The sequence below is a fragment of the Protopterus annectens genome, chromosome 7.part0, assembly GCF_019279795.1.
Source record: "Protopterus annectens isolate FY-2018-M chromosome 7.part0, PAN1.0, whole genome shotgun sequence".
Lineage (NCBI taxonomy): Eukaryota > Metazoa > Chordata > Ceratodontiformes > Protopteridae > Protopterus > Protopterus annectens.
Genome location: NC_056739.1, coordinates 529584723 through 529601690, shown reverse-complemented (window position 1 = coordinate 529601690; position 16968 = coordinate 529584723).

Genomic DNA, 16968 nt, shown 5'->3' with positions numbered 1-16968 from the left:
GACAACGGAGCTATGTCAGCTCCAAATAAAGGGTGCATATGTTTCATTTAGCATGCCAATGGCCAAATATGTGGCCATTGGCATTAAAAAGTGTTGCAAAAGCATTTTAAATAACGTTTTTTTTTTCGTGGGATTTCCATGTGTAACTGCAGCACACACCCGCAAAAACAGGGTGCATTGCCTAAAACTGAAAACCGAAGCTTATAAGCCCACAATTGAGGGTTCAATGTATTACATAGAATGACAATGCAGGGACTAGCAGACCAAAAACAATATGGCCTCCGTGTAGTGGTTGCCAAGGGGGGGAAGCTCCATGTAAGAAATGTAACTAAGCATTACTAGGCAATCCTATGTAAATGAGAGTTACAATACTGAATCACACTGCCACATAGGTAATGAGCACTTTCTGAGTAGTGTAAGAGTTATAGAAGGGGGAGGAACAGAGTAAGAGGTAGGTGACATCACGGGGGGGAATGATAGAAATAAATGTATCAGATTGGAGGGCAATGTAACGTGACAGATGACAGACAGACATCTGGGAGAGAGGTGTGTCCCAACAGAACACTAGGAAAGTCAAGAAATAGAGGGCGCACACTATCCCTACACTCAAACTTTCTTGATATACGTGCATCTTGCGCAGCGCGTGTAAGGTAGGTTCAACATGTGGGAGCATGTTGCAAACCGTTTACAATGGTTTGCATGGGCGTGCACGTGTGGAAGGCAATGTAAACATCAGGAAGCTTGTTGCCTGATGTATAAGGCTGCGTGCGCGCGTTTTACCTTGAATCAGCCCAGTTCAAACCATGTAAGGATGTGTGCACGCGTTTAAGTCACTGTGAGCGTGCTTATGCTGGTGTGCACATTGCTCCCCTTGAGGAAACAGAGAGGAAAAAGGAAACAACCAGATTACAGGGAAGCTGTCAGAGGATACTGCTGGAGTTAATTGGTGGAAACAATTGGAAGCAGGCAATTACACAGGCAGACTAGAAGCCCAACCCAGCACTTAAAACACTGCAAACAGCAGTGCAGGGTGTTTCTCACAAGAAATACTACAAGAAAGGAGTAAGCTATCAGAATTGAAAACTGAAAAAAGCTGAACTCAGAGCAGAAATGCTAGGGGCTTCCATAGCTGTCATAATCAGGCATAGGCGAATTGCTGAGGGTGGTGACAATGCAGATGCTGACAGACAACCCAGAGTGAGGAGAAGGAGGAGAGTATACAGGCCCAGGGTCACCTACCATGGGTTACATGAGCTGGAGACAGTAGAGCGCTACAGAGTGGACAGAGACCTTCTGCAGCAAATTGTTGAGCTGTGCAGGCCACGTCTCACACACAGAACCAACAGAGGGGAACCCATCCCAGTGGAAACCAAGGTATGTGTTGGCCTAAGAATACCTTCCAGAGACCAACTGGTGATATGATGGGGATATCACAGGCATCAGCCTCCAGGGTACTGCACCAGTTCCTGGATGCCATGTCAGCACATGTCGGTGATCATGTATATTTCCCCAATGCCCGTGAGGTATTGGCCAGCAATATGCGTCTCTTCCAGCAAATAGCGGGATACCCTGAGGTACTGGGTGCAATAGACTGCACGCACATATGCATCAAAGCACCAGCCGGTGAGTGGGGTAGAGCCTATATTAACCTCAAGGGATTCCCCTCCATCAACTGCCAGGTCGTGTGTGATGCCCAGGGCTTAATAATGAATGTGTGTGCTGGCTGCCCTGGGAGGTACCACGATTCCCACATCTGGCATCTGACGCAGCTGTACCAATCATTTGCCAGTGGGGACTTCCCACACGGACACCTAGTGGGGGATGCAGGTTATGCACTTCAGCCATGGCTGATGACACCCATCAGAAATGCACACACACCCGAACAGGAACGCCATAATGAGGCACACGCACAAACATGTAATGTCATAGAGCGTGTGTTTGGGCTGCTCAAGTCACGGTTCCAGTGTCTGGACATATCTGGTGGAGCCTTGCAGTACACACCAACTACATGTACCCAAATGATCATGATATGTGCTATGCTACATAATATGATCCTGCGGAAACAGCTGCAGCAGGACCAGCATAGGGCTGGGCCAAACATACCCCCACCATTGCCAAGGCCATCACAGGCAGAGGGTGACTCGGAGGAGGAACAACCTGACCTTGCCCCAGTAGGCAGAAGGAGGCGTGCCCAGTATGCCCTGGCCTTGGCAAAGAGGCAACGCATAGCACATACACTGGCTCAGTAGGAACACTGGGACTGATACCCCCTCCGACTCACTCATATAGTAACAGGGATGCCTAACATGATACAACCTGCTTCCAAACATATACAGGGAGTGTAGTATGTGCATCCGACAGAGGCAGCCCTGCAGCACCAACTGAGGCATCAATGCCATGTGTTAAGTAATGTAACACCATGTACCATATGCACACCTGAGGACCCTGACTAACATCCACCCTCACCAATCATAAACCACAAAAACACAAACCCACCTTCATAGGTACCACAAGGGATAGGAACCTAGATGTAATGCTACCCAATGCCAGAAGTATAAACAGCAAGATGCATGCAGTGTAAACGCACACAGTATAGAGAATGTAGATATCAGTGCTGTAATAGAAAACTGGGTCAAAGCCCACATCAGCCCCCTAACACTACCAGGTCACACCTCATACAGTGATGTACATGTGCAAAAACATGGAACAAGCTACAAAACGAGGGTGACTAGCAATAAATGTCATGGATAACCACACCCCCATGTTGGTACCACAACAAGAAGCAACATGGATTAGCCATGGTCAAATACCAATGGCTAAAACTGTCTACTACTATATAGCTTGCTGCAGACCACTGTCCTAATAGCAGGAACCGCACCAGGCCTATGTTCATAGGTTCATACTAGGCTATCTGCCCTAGGGCATTTATAAGCCTAGCCCAGAGTTTTGTGGCTTCCGCCACCCCTTTAGTTTGAAGGATAATATGCCCATTATTTTGCTGTGCCTCTGTCAAGCAGTGACACTGAGGTTATCCCTGGGGTATACTTGCGATCTCCCATCCATTGGTCAAGATTTCCCTTGAACAAAGCCAGCGAGGTGCTCTGCCCCACATGTACCGGGATGTTGTTCCACAGCATAGGGAGTCTCTGGGTGATGAATCTGTCCCTCCAGCATGTCCTATTAATAGCCGTGTTGAGGTTTAAGTCTCTTGCCCCTGTAGTTCTGATGGATTTAGAGGTTTTGAGGTGAAGCATGTTCATTAATTCCGGGTTGGACATGGCCTTGTATGTCAGGCACAGGTCACCTCTGAGCAGATGGTAAGCGACTGAATAGAGCTGGAGTTCCTTCATTCGGGCAGCATAAGACATATTTTTGAGACCCTTTATCCTTCTGGTGAGGAATTTTTGGGGCCTTTCCAATTGCTGCAGGTGTCGGGTCAGATACATTCCGAATGGGGCATTGTACTCAATCATTGGTCTGATGAGTGATGAGTACAGGGGAACAATGACCCCCCTTGATCTAGATGTGAATCCCTGCATGATCAGGTGGGCAAAGTAGAAGGTCTTCCTAACTACTTTGGCAACGTGAGTGTCAAACGAAAGGTTACTGTCAACCTGGGTGCCCAGATCCCTGATAACCTCTTCTGTGCTTAGAGGATTGCCACCTATATAGTAACTAGGGGTAACCTTGTTTTTCCCAAAGGGTATGACTATGCATTGTTTAGCGTTTAACTTTAGGCCATGGCTCTGGCTCCAGTTATCCGTTTCTATGAGACCCTTCTGAAGGATGTCTGTGTCAGATGGGTTTTCAACTATGGTTCCCAGTTTGCAGTCATCTGCAAACTTTGTCAGCCATAATCCTCCTGTGTCTGCTTGTACTTCTGAAAGGTAGATGCCGAACAAAAGTGGGCCCAGGACTGAGCCCTGTGGGACACCACTTGTGACAGGCCTGGAGTGTGACATGGCGCCAGCAACTCTGACCCTGTGGGTTCTGTCACTTAGCCAGTTTGTAACCCATCTTGTGATGTATGGGTTTACATTTAAGCTGGTGAGTTTTTCAATGATACCCGAGTGGGGTATTGTGTCGAAAGCCTTTGCCAGGTCAAGGTAGGCTGTGTGGACTGCCTTGCCCTCGTCAATGGCCTTGGTGACTGTTTCAAAAAAGTCAACCAAGTTTAAAAGGCATGATCTGCCCTTGACAAAGCCAAACTGGGTTGGCTCCAAAGTCTGCAAGTCCCCTATGTCCTCATTTATGAGTTCCATTATGATCCTCTCCATAGCTTTGCAGACCAGGCTTTTCAAGCTGATGGGACGGTAGTTTCTGGGGTCAGTGGAGGCACCTCCTTTGTGAAGTGGGACCACCGTTGCCGTACGCCACTCCTTGGGTACATATCCTGAGGTGAGGCTAAGATTAAACAGCTGCCCTAACTGCGGGTTTAATTCGTCATTGAGTTCGTGGAGCACACAACCGGGGACACCATCTGGTCCCATGGATGCTGTGTTTTTCACCTTGGATAGAGCAGTTCTCACCTGAGCATTTGAGATGTTTGGGGGGCTACAATCTTCTGGTATAGATATCTCTCCTTTTGGGGGGGGGGGGGATCTGCACTGAACCTGTCAGCCAGTATGTTGGCAATGTCTGTAGGTTCAGTGATTTTTACATCATTTTGAACTAATTCTGAGCATATCTGGGAGTTTCCTCCCAGGTTTCTAACATAGCTAAAAAAGGCCATATGATTGTCTTTTGAGTCCTTAGTGATTTTTCTCTCAAAATTTGCCTTGAATGATTTTATGAGAGATCTCAGTTTTGTACTTATAATGAGCAGGGGTGTCTTCCCTTCTACGGATTTTGCTTTATCTTGTAGTAGCTCCTTCCTTTTGCTGTAGAGCTTGTTTATGGCTGGGGTCCACCAGACTGGATGCTTGCCTTTGGTACAAAGAGTCTTTGTTTTGTTTGGGATTGCCTGATCCATGCAGTCCTGGAGGTGCTGGTAGAAGGCTTTTGTAAGTGATTCAGTGGCTTGAGTAATGGTTTCCGCTGGCTTGGGGGCCTTGAAAGAGACCACACCAGTATTTAGAAGTGTGAAGTCGGCTTTTGAGAAGTTCTTCACTGTGGTCTGTTTTATCTGGGGTGGGGGTGGGATGTGGACTTCCAGTGATATTAGTTTATGATATGATCTCACCAATGATGGGTATACTTCTGGTGTTGAACATTGTGACCCCATGTTCGTGATGATGAGATCTAGTATGTTGTCTCCTCTTGTGGGGATGGTGACTAGTTGTTCCATGGCATTTGAGTTTATGAACTCTAGGAACCTTTGGGCTAGAGTGTTGGGGCTTGAGTAGTGATCCCAGTCTATATTTGGATAGTTGAAATCACCCAGTATGATGGTGTTTGGAGATACATTTATCCCCTCCAGTGTTTTCAGAAAAGCTGTGTGAGGTTCCTGAGTTTGAGAGGGTGGCCTGTAACATGCTACAAACTGCAGAGCAGTCTTGCCTACGGTTAATTGCACCTGGATGGTCTCCGATGCATCGTGTGTTGCCACCAACCTTGAGGTGAGGGTGTCCTTGATGAATATGGACACCCACCCTCCTTTCTCGGTGTTGTCCGGATTGTGGGGCCTGAATGCATGATATGAGGTAACACCTGATAGTGCCAGGGTGCTGTCAGGAGCCTTGAACCAGGTTTCAGTCACAGCACAGACATCGATGTTCTCCATACTGAGAAGGGCTTTGAGTGCGTGCATCTTGAGGTTGAGACTTCTGGCATTGAGCAGCATTACCCTTAGTTATTTTCCTTTTTTGTGTTCTAGGGTGGTAGATTTAGAATCTGAGCCTTGCCTAAAAAAGGCACAATGGGGGTGGCAAGAGCCTTAGCCAAAATCCGGAAGCCCAGGGGTGACAGGTGCAAGCCGTCCCTTGCGAATCAGCGTGGCTTGTCCAGCATGTCATCCCAGGCAGACAGACATTGGATCCCCTTTGACTGACACCATAGTTTATGCCAATTATTACAGCTGATCATCTTGTCTCTGTATTGTGGCATCATTCTTGGTGAAGGTAGGATACTGCTCAAGGTCAGGGTCATACCTGCCTGGGCTAAATAATCAGAGAGCTCCTCTATGTCTCTTTTCATGTAGTCCAGGGAGGTACGTCTCAGGTCGTTCACACCAGCATGGACAATGACTGAGTCATACTTGTACTTGCAGTTGAGTGACCTGAGTGCTTGCATTATGTGGTGGATTCCAGTGCCCGATAGGCAGCTTACTGTGACCTTCCCCTTACTCAATCTGGTGAGCGGGACATCAGTGTGTCTGACTATGGAGTCACCTATGACGAGTGTGTCTGGCATTGTGTTTGGCCTTAAGGGATGTGAGTGTTTGGCACACTGACTCTGTGGTCTATGTGTTGCATGTGCTGTGCCCTGTGGAGGCAGTTGTTTGGGTGTCTGCTTTGGTGGCCTCTGCTGTTTTGGTAGATTTCTGATCAGAGCCTCCGAGTATGTCTTTGTGTGTTTATGTGTATGATTTGAAGTTGTGATAGTGCTATGTGAGACTGGGTTTGTGGTGTGTGTGGTTACCTTCTCCTCCTTTCTGGTCTTGCCAGTCCTATGTTGAGAGAGCTCAGCCTCCAGTTTGGCTATATAGTTGCATCTCTCGCATGTATTTGTGTTTTGTGGGAGAAGGAGAGGGTTGTCTGTGTACATGAGGCAATTGTAACATTGCCTCAATATTCCCAGGTTCACCAGCTGAGCAGGAGAGGACACTAGCAACTGATCCCTTGACATGCTGGGAGGAATAGACAAGAAATGTTGGAATACAGGAAGATATCAAGCCCCCCAAACCACATTATATTGCTTGAGATAATACCTACACATACACCATAGTTTCATAGTTTCATAGTTTACTACTAGGCTATCTGCCCTAGTGCATTTATAAGCCTAGCCATAGTGATGTGGCTATTGCAACCCCTTATAGTGGTAATAAGTGTACAGAATAGATTCCAAATATTGTACCTCTGACTTAGTAGTGACACATTATGACCCCCTTACGTAATTGAATAACTTGACTGTGCCTCTGTCTAGTAGTGACACAGGGAGGACCCCTGGGGTAAACCTACAATCTCACATCCAGTTGTCCAGATTTCTCCTGAAGAGAGTCAGTGAGGGACTCTGTCTAACATGAACTGGGATACTCTGCTAGAGTGTGAGAAGCCTCTGAGTTATGACTCTGTCCCTCCAGCATGTATTATACATGTATGTGCTGAGGTTCAAATCTTTAGCTTTCATGGTTCTGGTGGATTTGGATTGCTTGCAGTGGAGCATGTCCACCAAATCCTGATTGGACATGGTCTTGTATGTCAGGCATAGGTCACCTGTAAGTATGCGGTATGCTACTGAATAAAGCTGGATTTCCTTTAGTCTGGAAGCATATGACATGTGTTGTAGACCCCTGATCTTCTTGGTAAGGTACTTTTGGGGTCTCTCCAGCTGTTGCAAGTGCTGGGTAAGGTACATACCAAATTGGGCTTTGTATTCAATCACGGGCCTGATAAGGGAGAAGTATAGTGGTACAATGACCTCCTTTGATCTGGATGGAAAACCCTTCATGATAAGGTGGGCAAGATAGAAAGTCTTTCTAACCACTTTGGCAACATGGGTGTCAAACGAGACGTCACTATCTACATGTGTCCCCAGGTGTCTGATTTGTTTTCTGTGCTCAGTGGGTTGCTGTCTATGTATTGATTTGTGGGTACTTCGTTCCTCCCAAAGGGGATGACTACACATCAGTTGCATTCAGTTTCAGGCCATGATTCCGGCACCAGTTATCTGTCTTTGTGACGGCATTCTGTAGGATGTGTGTGCCGGCTGATGTATTCACTATGGTGCCTAGGTTGCAGTCATCTGCAAACTTTGTCAGCCACAACCCTCCTATGTTTGCTTTCATATCTGAAAAGTAAATGCCAAATAAGAGGGGTCCCAGGACAGATCCTTGTGGGACACCACTTGTGACTGGCTTTGAATCTGACAAGGCACCTGCAATGTCGACTTTATGGGTTCTGTTTCTTAGCCATTTTGCAACCTATCCTGTGACATATGATGTTATATTTTAGCTGTTGAGCTTGTCTATGATGCCTGAGTGGGGTATTGTGTCAAAGGCCTTAGCCAAGTGGAGGTAGGCTGTGTGGACCGCGTAGCCCTCATCAGTGGCCCTACTGAACAGTTTCAAAATAGTCAACTAGATGCAAAAGGCAGGATATGCCCTGTACAAAGTTGAACTGGGTGGGATCAAGGGTCTGTAGGTCACCAATGTCTCTGTTTAAGAGCTCCATAATGACTCTTCCCATAGCTTTGCAGACAAGGCTGGTTAATCTTGTGTGGTGGTAGTTGCCAGGGTCTGTGGAGGCATCTCCTTTGTGGAGTGGGACCACTGTTGCTGTACGCCAGTGTTCAGGTACATATCCTGTAGCAAGGCTAAGGTTAAATAGCATTTGTATATACGAGTTTAGCTCCTTCTGGAGTTCACATAGCATGCAACTGGGGATACCATCAGGTCCCATTGATGCTGTGTACTTGTCTTTGCTGAGTGCGGCTCTCACATGGACATCCGAGATGACAGTGAGGTTACATTCAGCTGTGATAACTATCTTCTTTTGGGGGTGAGGGAGGGGGAAAATTGCACTGAACCTGTCTGCCAGAATGTTGCCAATATCTGTCAGGTCACTGAAATATATGTTGTTGTGTACCAACTCTGAGCATATCTGAGGGTTCCCACCCAGGTTTCTGACATAACTGAAGAAGGCAGTGTGGTTATATTCATTGTCTTTGGTGATTTATGTCTCCAAGTTGACCTTGGATGTCTTTATGAGAGAATGTAGCTTTTTACTAATGCTGATCACAGCTGCCTTCCCTTTAGGAGATGTAGCTCTGTCTTGCATTAGTATCCATCTGTTATACAGTTTGTTTATGGCTGGGGTCCACCAGACAGGCCACTTTCCCTTGGTGGAGAGGGTCTTGTTTTTATTTGTGATTGCATGGTCCATGCTTTCTCGGAGATGTCCGTAGAAAGTGTCTGTGAAGGAGTCACCATTGTGTGTTGTGGTTTCCACTGGCCCAGTGGGCTTAACGGATACCATCTCAGTCCGAAGAAGTGTAAAGTCAGCTTTTGAGATGTTTGTCACTATACTCTTTGTATTATACTAGCACTGACACAAGTGTAGACAATTTCCCAGAATCCATCAAACAAAATGGACATGCAAAATGTAACACTTCCACAAGAGGGGTAAGCATACTGGATGTGATAATCAGAAATATGTGTAGTGGATGTCAAGATGAGAAGTGTATCCCTCACTGGTAAGACCAGACCATAGAGTAATCACACTGTAGTTACACATCCCGACCCCAGTCCCTGGCCAAATTACCACAGTGAAACACATGTATGAAGCATAGCTTGCACCCCTACAAACCAATGTGGAATCCATGAAAAGCCTTGTGCAGGTCCAGAATATGGGACACACTGCAGAACATGTTATACAGGCATACCATGAACACAGCCAAGAGTGCTTGGTGTCTGCAATCACAAACAACAAGACACAATGCCATACACCCAGGCATCTGGCATGCTGGACTCCAGCAATTACTAAACCATTGAAGAGAATGATGAAGCGACCACATGATAGATCAAACATAAAAGGTGAAGTAATCAGTGATCACTAGTATGGCAATAAAATGTGTCCACACATACAATCCACTAAGGCCAGGCAAAACAAGTAGAATCTGTGAATCCAGTGGCAATGTGACACCTGTCCCAAGTACACACACAACAACAACTCACCCCAATAAATACAAATGTATGTGATAGACGCAACCAGGTAGCCAAACCGGAGCCTGAGCACCCCCAAATCAGTACTGTCAAAACTAGTCAGGGACAAGGTAACCACATACACCACAAACCCAGTCCCACATAGACCTACAATGACTGTAAACCAAACACATAAACACAAAACATTCCCAGAGGCCCTAATTACAAACACACAACACCAACACAAGCCTCCAAAGCAGACACCCAATAAAACAACCTCCAGACATAGCACATGTAACACATAGTACACAAAGCTGGTGTGCCAAACAGTCACAGGACAGAAGGAGAAACAACATGCCTGATACAGTTGTAATAGGTTACTCCATAGTGAGACATGCTGCTGTTCCAGGGATGGCTTGCACCTGTTACCCATGAGCGTCTGGATATTGCCTAAGGCTTTTTCAACCTACAGAGATCCTTTCATAGGCAAGGCCAAAAATACCAACCCACCACCATAGAAAACAAAACTGGAAAGAAACAGAAGGGTAATGCTGATCAATGCCAGATGTGTAAACCTCAATATGCATGCTCCTGAGGCCCTCCCCAGTATGAAGAACATCGATGTCTGTCCAGTGATAGAAACCTGCTGCAAGCCTCGTGACAGCACACCAGCACTACCAGGTAATACCACATAGCATGTGTTATGGCCACAAAACCTGTAACAAACATAAAAGGAGGGTGAGTATCCATATTCAGCACAGACACCCATACGTCCAGTTAACTGACAATGCTTATGTCATTGCAGTCCACCCATGTGCAACTAACCGTAGGCAAGACTGCTGTACAGTCTGTAGCATGCTACAGACCACACTCTCACACACAGGAACCCCACCCCACTGTCCTGAAGACAGTGGACAGTATGAATGTACCACCAAATACAAAACAAGGTACACACAAATTACCACATAGGTGGTAAACCATTATGTGTGGAAGGAGTAATCAGGGACATAGTGACACAAGTGGACAGTCACCTGTTATGTGACAGTCACATCACCAATTTGTCTAGGAAGACTGTCTATATTGGACACTGTATCATGAAAGGATTCACATCTACGTCAACAAAGGTCATTGTGCCCCTATACTGTTCCCTATCAGACCATATTGTAATACAATGCCTCATTTGGGATGTACATTACCTGGCACCTGCAGCAGTTAGAAAGACCTCAAAGGTACCTCAGCAAGAGTCAGAAAGGGTCTCAAATGTATCTCATATGCTGCCTGGCTGTAGACACCACAGCTGAATGCAGTCACATACTGCCTACACAGAGGCATTGTATGTCTGTTGTACAAGTCCATGTCCAACACAGAAGTAATGGACATGCTCCACCCCAGAAAACTCAAAGCCATCGGAGCTGTGTGAGTCAGAGATGTCAACCTTAACACATAATCAAATAGGATGTGCTGGAGGGACAGATACCTAACCCTGAGTCTCTCCACACCCTAGAACAGAATACCACTACATGTTAGGCAGAGCCCCTCACTGACACTCTTCAACAGGAAGTTAGCAAAATGGATGGATAATTGTAGATGTACACTGGGGGTCTTTACTGTGTCATGTCCAGACAGAGGCACAGCTAAGTAAATCATAAATGGCCATAATATTCACATAGCAAGGGTGGCAAAAGCCACACACACTGTGGCTAGGCTTACAAATGCCCTAGGGTGGATAGCCTAGTATGAACCTATGAACCTATTATGATACAAATTGTACAGGATACTAAGGATAACCCCAAGGCTGCTGCAACTGATGGTAGTAACCGTGTTGTGAATTCCCGGATATGCTCTGGATCACACAAATATTACAAACAACATACCAAACACACACACGTATTGCCAACATACATCCTGACAGGTGCAGTGCAAACCCCCCCCCTCATAATGCAAAATATCTTTCCCAGCAGACTGCTGCCTCCCTGACATTATGTCAGCCTTACCACAGGATATGTACCCAAAGAGCAGTGTACAACAACAGTGGTTGTTCTCAAGAAAGGTGTAGCCTGAATGGATACTAAAAACAACCACCACAGAATCCTGAGAAGCTTGGTCTGCACAGCTATGGAAAGGATCAGCATGTACCGCAGACATAACGATATTGGGGATCTATTGACACCCGACCCTACCCAGTGTGGGTTTATGAAGTGCAGACCCCGCCCCTAAACATGTGTGACACAGTTGAAACAGTAATTGAGGTCACTGATGAGGGCAGTGTGGTCCACACAGTGTAGCTGGACCTAGCAAAGCCTTCCATACAGTACCCTATGTGTTCAATATAGATATGCTCACCAGCTTATGTATACACCTCAATGTCACTAGAGGGGTTGCAAACCAGACCAACGACAGAACTGACATGGTCAGACATGCTGCAGCCATGTCAGACTACAAACCACATATAACAGGTATCCCACAAAGTTTGGTCCTGGGACCTTCCCCGTCTGCTATATATACCCCATAGGTACAGGCCAACATGTAAGGACTGTGCCTGAACATGTTTGCAGAGGACTACAAACCACCTAACATATCTGACACTCCAGCTGACACAAGCATCCCACAAAAGGGCCACATAGAAACAGACAACCGGTGCCATAGCCATGTCAGCATGTTAAATGGAGAAAACTGTATAGTCAACCTCTGTGGATATACAGTAAGTGACCAACAATTACCACATAGGTGTTAACCCATTACATACTTAACATGTAATGACAGACCTGGGTACACAAGGTGATAGATATCCTGCATTGGACAAACATGTGGCTGTAGTGTTAACAGAAACAATCCATATACCAACCTAATCATGAAGGTTATGACATCTAGATAAGGGGAGGTCATTGTGGTTCTGCAGTTATCCTTCATCAGCATTACAAATGACCACAACAGCCCCTGTGGGGTGTACCTCAGCAGACACCTCCATCAACTGTAAAGTCCACAACAGTACCTCACCAGGAGTATCAAAGAGCTTGAACACATGTAATGTGTTGCCTGATTAAACAGAGTGCAACTCCACACACTGCCATGCTGGCCACACAGACGCAAGCTGTGCCTGATGTAGAAAGCCATGTCCAAGCTGGAATCACTGAACATGCTGCACCTTGTACAATCTGAATGGCAGTGAGCTATGCACATGAGGGACCTGAACCCCAGCACTGACATACATAGGACAAGCTGTACTGCATTATCCATAACACAGAAGCCACCCCCACGCATGAGTAAACTACCAGTACAGGTTATCCATAGAGTCACTCGTTGATTGTCCTCAACAGGAATCTTAATGAGTGGATGGGAGATGGTAGGTTTACCCTGGGTATCAATGTTATGTCACAGGTAGACAGAGGCACAGTATACTAAACAAGACATATGTCATGGCAAACTACACTTGCAATGTGTCGAAGGACAAACACACTCTCTAACTAGCATTAGACATGGCCTAGGGCACATTGGTAGTGTTTGCCAATGTACATCTATGTTGTGGAATACTCTACTGATGTTGGATGAGGCTATTGTAAGTAGTTCATATCTGAACATAATGCAACATGGTCAGATAGGTTCATAGGTTCATAGGTTTATACTAGGCTATCGGCCCTGAGGCAGTTATAAGCCTAGCCCAGAGTTCTGTGGCTTACGCCACCTCTTATATGGAAACAATATTGTGCCCATTAGTTTGTTGTGCCTCTGTCCAGCAGTGACACAGAGATGATCCCCGGGGTAAACCTATGATCTCCCATCCACAGGTCAAGATTCCTCTTGAACAGAGCCAGTGAGGTGCTCTGCCTCACATGGACCGGGATTGTATTCCACAGCATAGGGAGTCTCTGTGTGATAAATCTATCCCTCCAACATGTCCTACCTATATCCCTGCTAAGGTTTAAGTCACTTGCCCTAGTGGTTCTGGTGGATTTGGAGATTTTGAGGTGGAGCATGTCCATTACTTCCTGGTTGGACATGGCCTTGCATGTCAGGCACATGTCACCTCTGAGCAGACAGTATGTGACTGAATAGAGCTGGAGTGTCTTCAATCTGGCAGCATATGACAGATGTTGGAGTCCCTTTATCCTTTTGGTGGGGGACTTTTGGGGTCTCTCCAATTGCTGCAGATGTCGTGTGAGATACATCCCGAATGGGGCATTGTACTCGATCATTGGTCTGATAAGTGAAGAGTACAGGGGAACAATGACCTCACTAGATCTGGATGTGAATCCCTTCATGATCAGGTGGGCAATGTAGAAGGTCTTTCTAACCACTTTAGCAACGTGAGTGTCAGAAGAAAGGCCACTGTCAACCTGGGTCCCCAGGTCCATGATAACCTCCTCTGTGCTTTGAGGATTGCCACCTATATGGTAGCTTGGGGTTACCTTGCTCTTCCCGAAGGGTATGACTATACATGTTTTGGCATTTAACTTTAGGCCATGGCTCTGGCACCAGCTATCAGTTTCCGTGAGTCCCTTCTGAAGGATATCCGTGTCTGATGCACTGTCCACTATGGCGCCCAGTTTGCAGTCATCTGCAAACTTTGTCAGCCAAAGTCCTCCCATGTTGGCCTGTACTTCTGAGAAGTAGATGACGAACAATAGGAGGCCAAGGACCAAGCCCTGTGGGACACCACTTGTAACCGGCTTGGAGTCTGACATAGCGCCAGCAACTTTAACCCTGTGGGTCCTGTCCTTAAGCCAGTTTGCAACCCATCTTGTGACATATAGGTTCACATTTAAGTTGTAGGTTTTTCTACAATACCCAAGTGGGGTATTGTGTCGAAAGCCTTTGCAAGGTCAAGGTAGGCTTTATGGACTGCCTTTCCCTCATCAATGGCCTTAGTGACTGTTTTGAAGAAGTCGACCAAGTTCAAAAGGCATGATCTGCCCTTGACCAAGCCAAACTGGGACGGGTCCAATGTCTGCATGTCCCCTATATCTTTGTTTATGAGCTCCATTATGATCCTCTCCATAGGTTTGCAGACTAGACTTGTTAAGCTTATGGGGTGGTAATTACCAGGGTCCGTAGAGGCACCGCCTTTGTGCAGATGTGCACAACTGGACCCTAACCAGGCTGTTGTGCACACTATGGAAATGTAAAGCAGTGATAGGACTAAAGCCCAGGATACTGTCCACCACAGTGAAAGTACTGAACCACTACACTATACAGTACTACAGTGTTAGGACAGTATGAACAGATGTTGACAATTGTATGCAAAGTATTCCATGCAAAACCTGCAGGCACAGTATAATCCCTGTTGTGTCCACACAAAAAGCAGTTGGACAGTAACTACACAACATGGCACAGAACACACAACCATAAACTGGAGATATTTGTTGAAGGTCACACTCATCCACAAATGTGATGGGCTGCAGAGTTCAACATATGGAAAGCTCACACTGGGCATGATCACACACTTTGATAAATGAGACAACTTTCACACAACATGCCATGGGAAGGCTGAACTGGGCATGCTCACACACTTAGTCCAAATGTTCCTCTTAGCAACTGGGAAAACACACCACAGGATGCTCATTCCCCTTTCTAAACACTGATGATGTCAGCACCTTATAAGTATATCAGGAGAAAAGAAATCTCCCAGTCATCCGAATAGCGCGCTCTGCTAATGCATCCGTCTCTAGTGTCATAACCTAGTTAGGTAGGGTTTTGAATCCAGCAAGTATGTGTGAAGGGGGGTAAGTGTGTGTGTAAGTGTGTATGAAAGGAACATCCCTTTTGGCAACTGTGGAAACACACCACAGGATGCTCATTCCCCTTTCTAAACACTGATGATGTCAGCACCCTATAAGTATATCAGGAGAAAAAAAATCCCCCAACAATCTGAATAGCGCACTTTGCTAATACAGCCGTCTTTAGTGTCATAACATAGTTAGGTAGGGGTTTGAATGCAGCAAGTGTGTGTGAAGGAGGTTAAGTGTGTAAGAAAGGAACGTCCCTTTTGGCAACTGTGGAAACACACCACAGGATGCTCATTCCCCTTTCTAAACACTGATGATGTCAGCACCCTATAAGTATATCAGGAGAAAAGAAAGCCCCCAGCAGTCCAAAAAGCGCACTCTGCTAATGCGTCTGTCTTTAGTGTCATAACATAATTAGATAGGGGTTTGAATACAGCAAGTGGTAAGTGTGTGTGAAGGAGGGTAAGTGTGTATGAAAAAAACATCCCTTTTGGCAACTGGGAAAACACACTACAAGATGCACATACCCCTTTCTAAATGATATCACAATTAGTTATGGCTTTTGATTCCAGACATGTCACGTGTGTTTTGCTCACACAGAATGCCCATGTGTGTGGGTTGTTTCTCACAATAATGCATGACATTGATTAAACCAGTTATGGCAATGCACACATGATGTATGTGTGTGCCAAATACACATATGTACCTGTGACCTTCAATAGTTACCATGTGTGATGCCTGCCACATGTGAATACATGGTATTTGCACAGGGTAACATTATGACTGTGGTCCTCTGTGCAGGTGCTGCATGTGGGATGTGTATATACAGTGTGAGATGTAGATGCTATCAACCTAGTAGTGAGGGATACACACCAGGTCTGGGGCATATTGTCAACATGTTGTTGATGAACAGGTGCTGCATGTTTTCACCTGTTGTGGGAGTGGTAAGAAGTTGTTCCATAGCGATGCAGTGATCGCATGCTAAGAGCCGTTCAGCTAGGGTGTTGTAGCTACAGTAATTCGTTACCATTCAGTAATATGTCAGCATTCCTGGTGAGGGTCTGATGCCAACCAAGGTCAGGGTTCTACCAGCCTGTGTCACTTGCTCAGTGAGCCCTTCCGTGTTCCCTATCATGTATCCCAGTGAGGGACATCACACATCAGCTGTAGTAGCATGGACAATGACTGAGTCATATGTGTCCATGCATCTGACTGACCTGTATGCTTGTGTTATGTGGTGGACCATAGTGCCCCATGAGCATATCACTGTGACCTTCACCTTGTCCAGCCTGGTGAGCATGACCTCACTGTACTGGACAATAAAAGTACCTAACACAACTGCAGCAGTAGTGTTGTATAGCTGTACAGACTGTGCTTGTTTGGCACACAGGATTTGTGTGCTATGTGTTATGTGTGCTGTGTTCAGGCCTAACATATGCCTGTGTG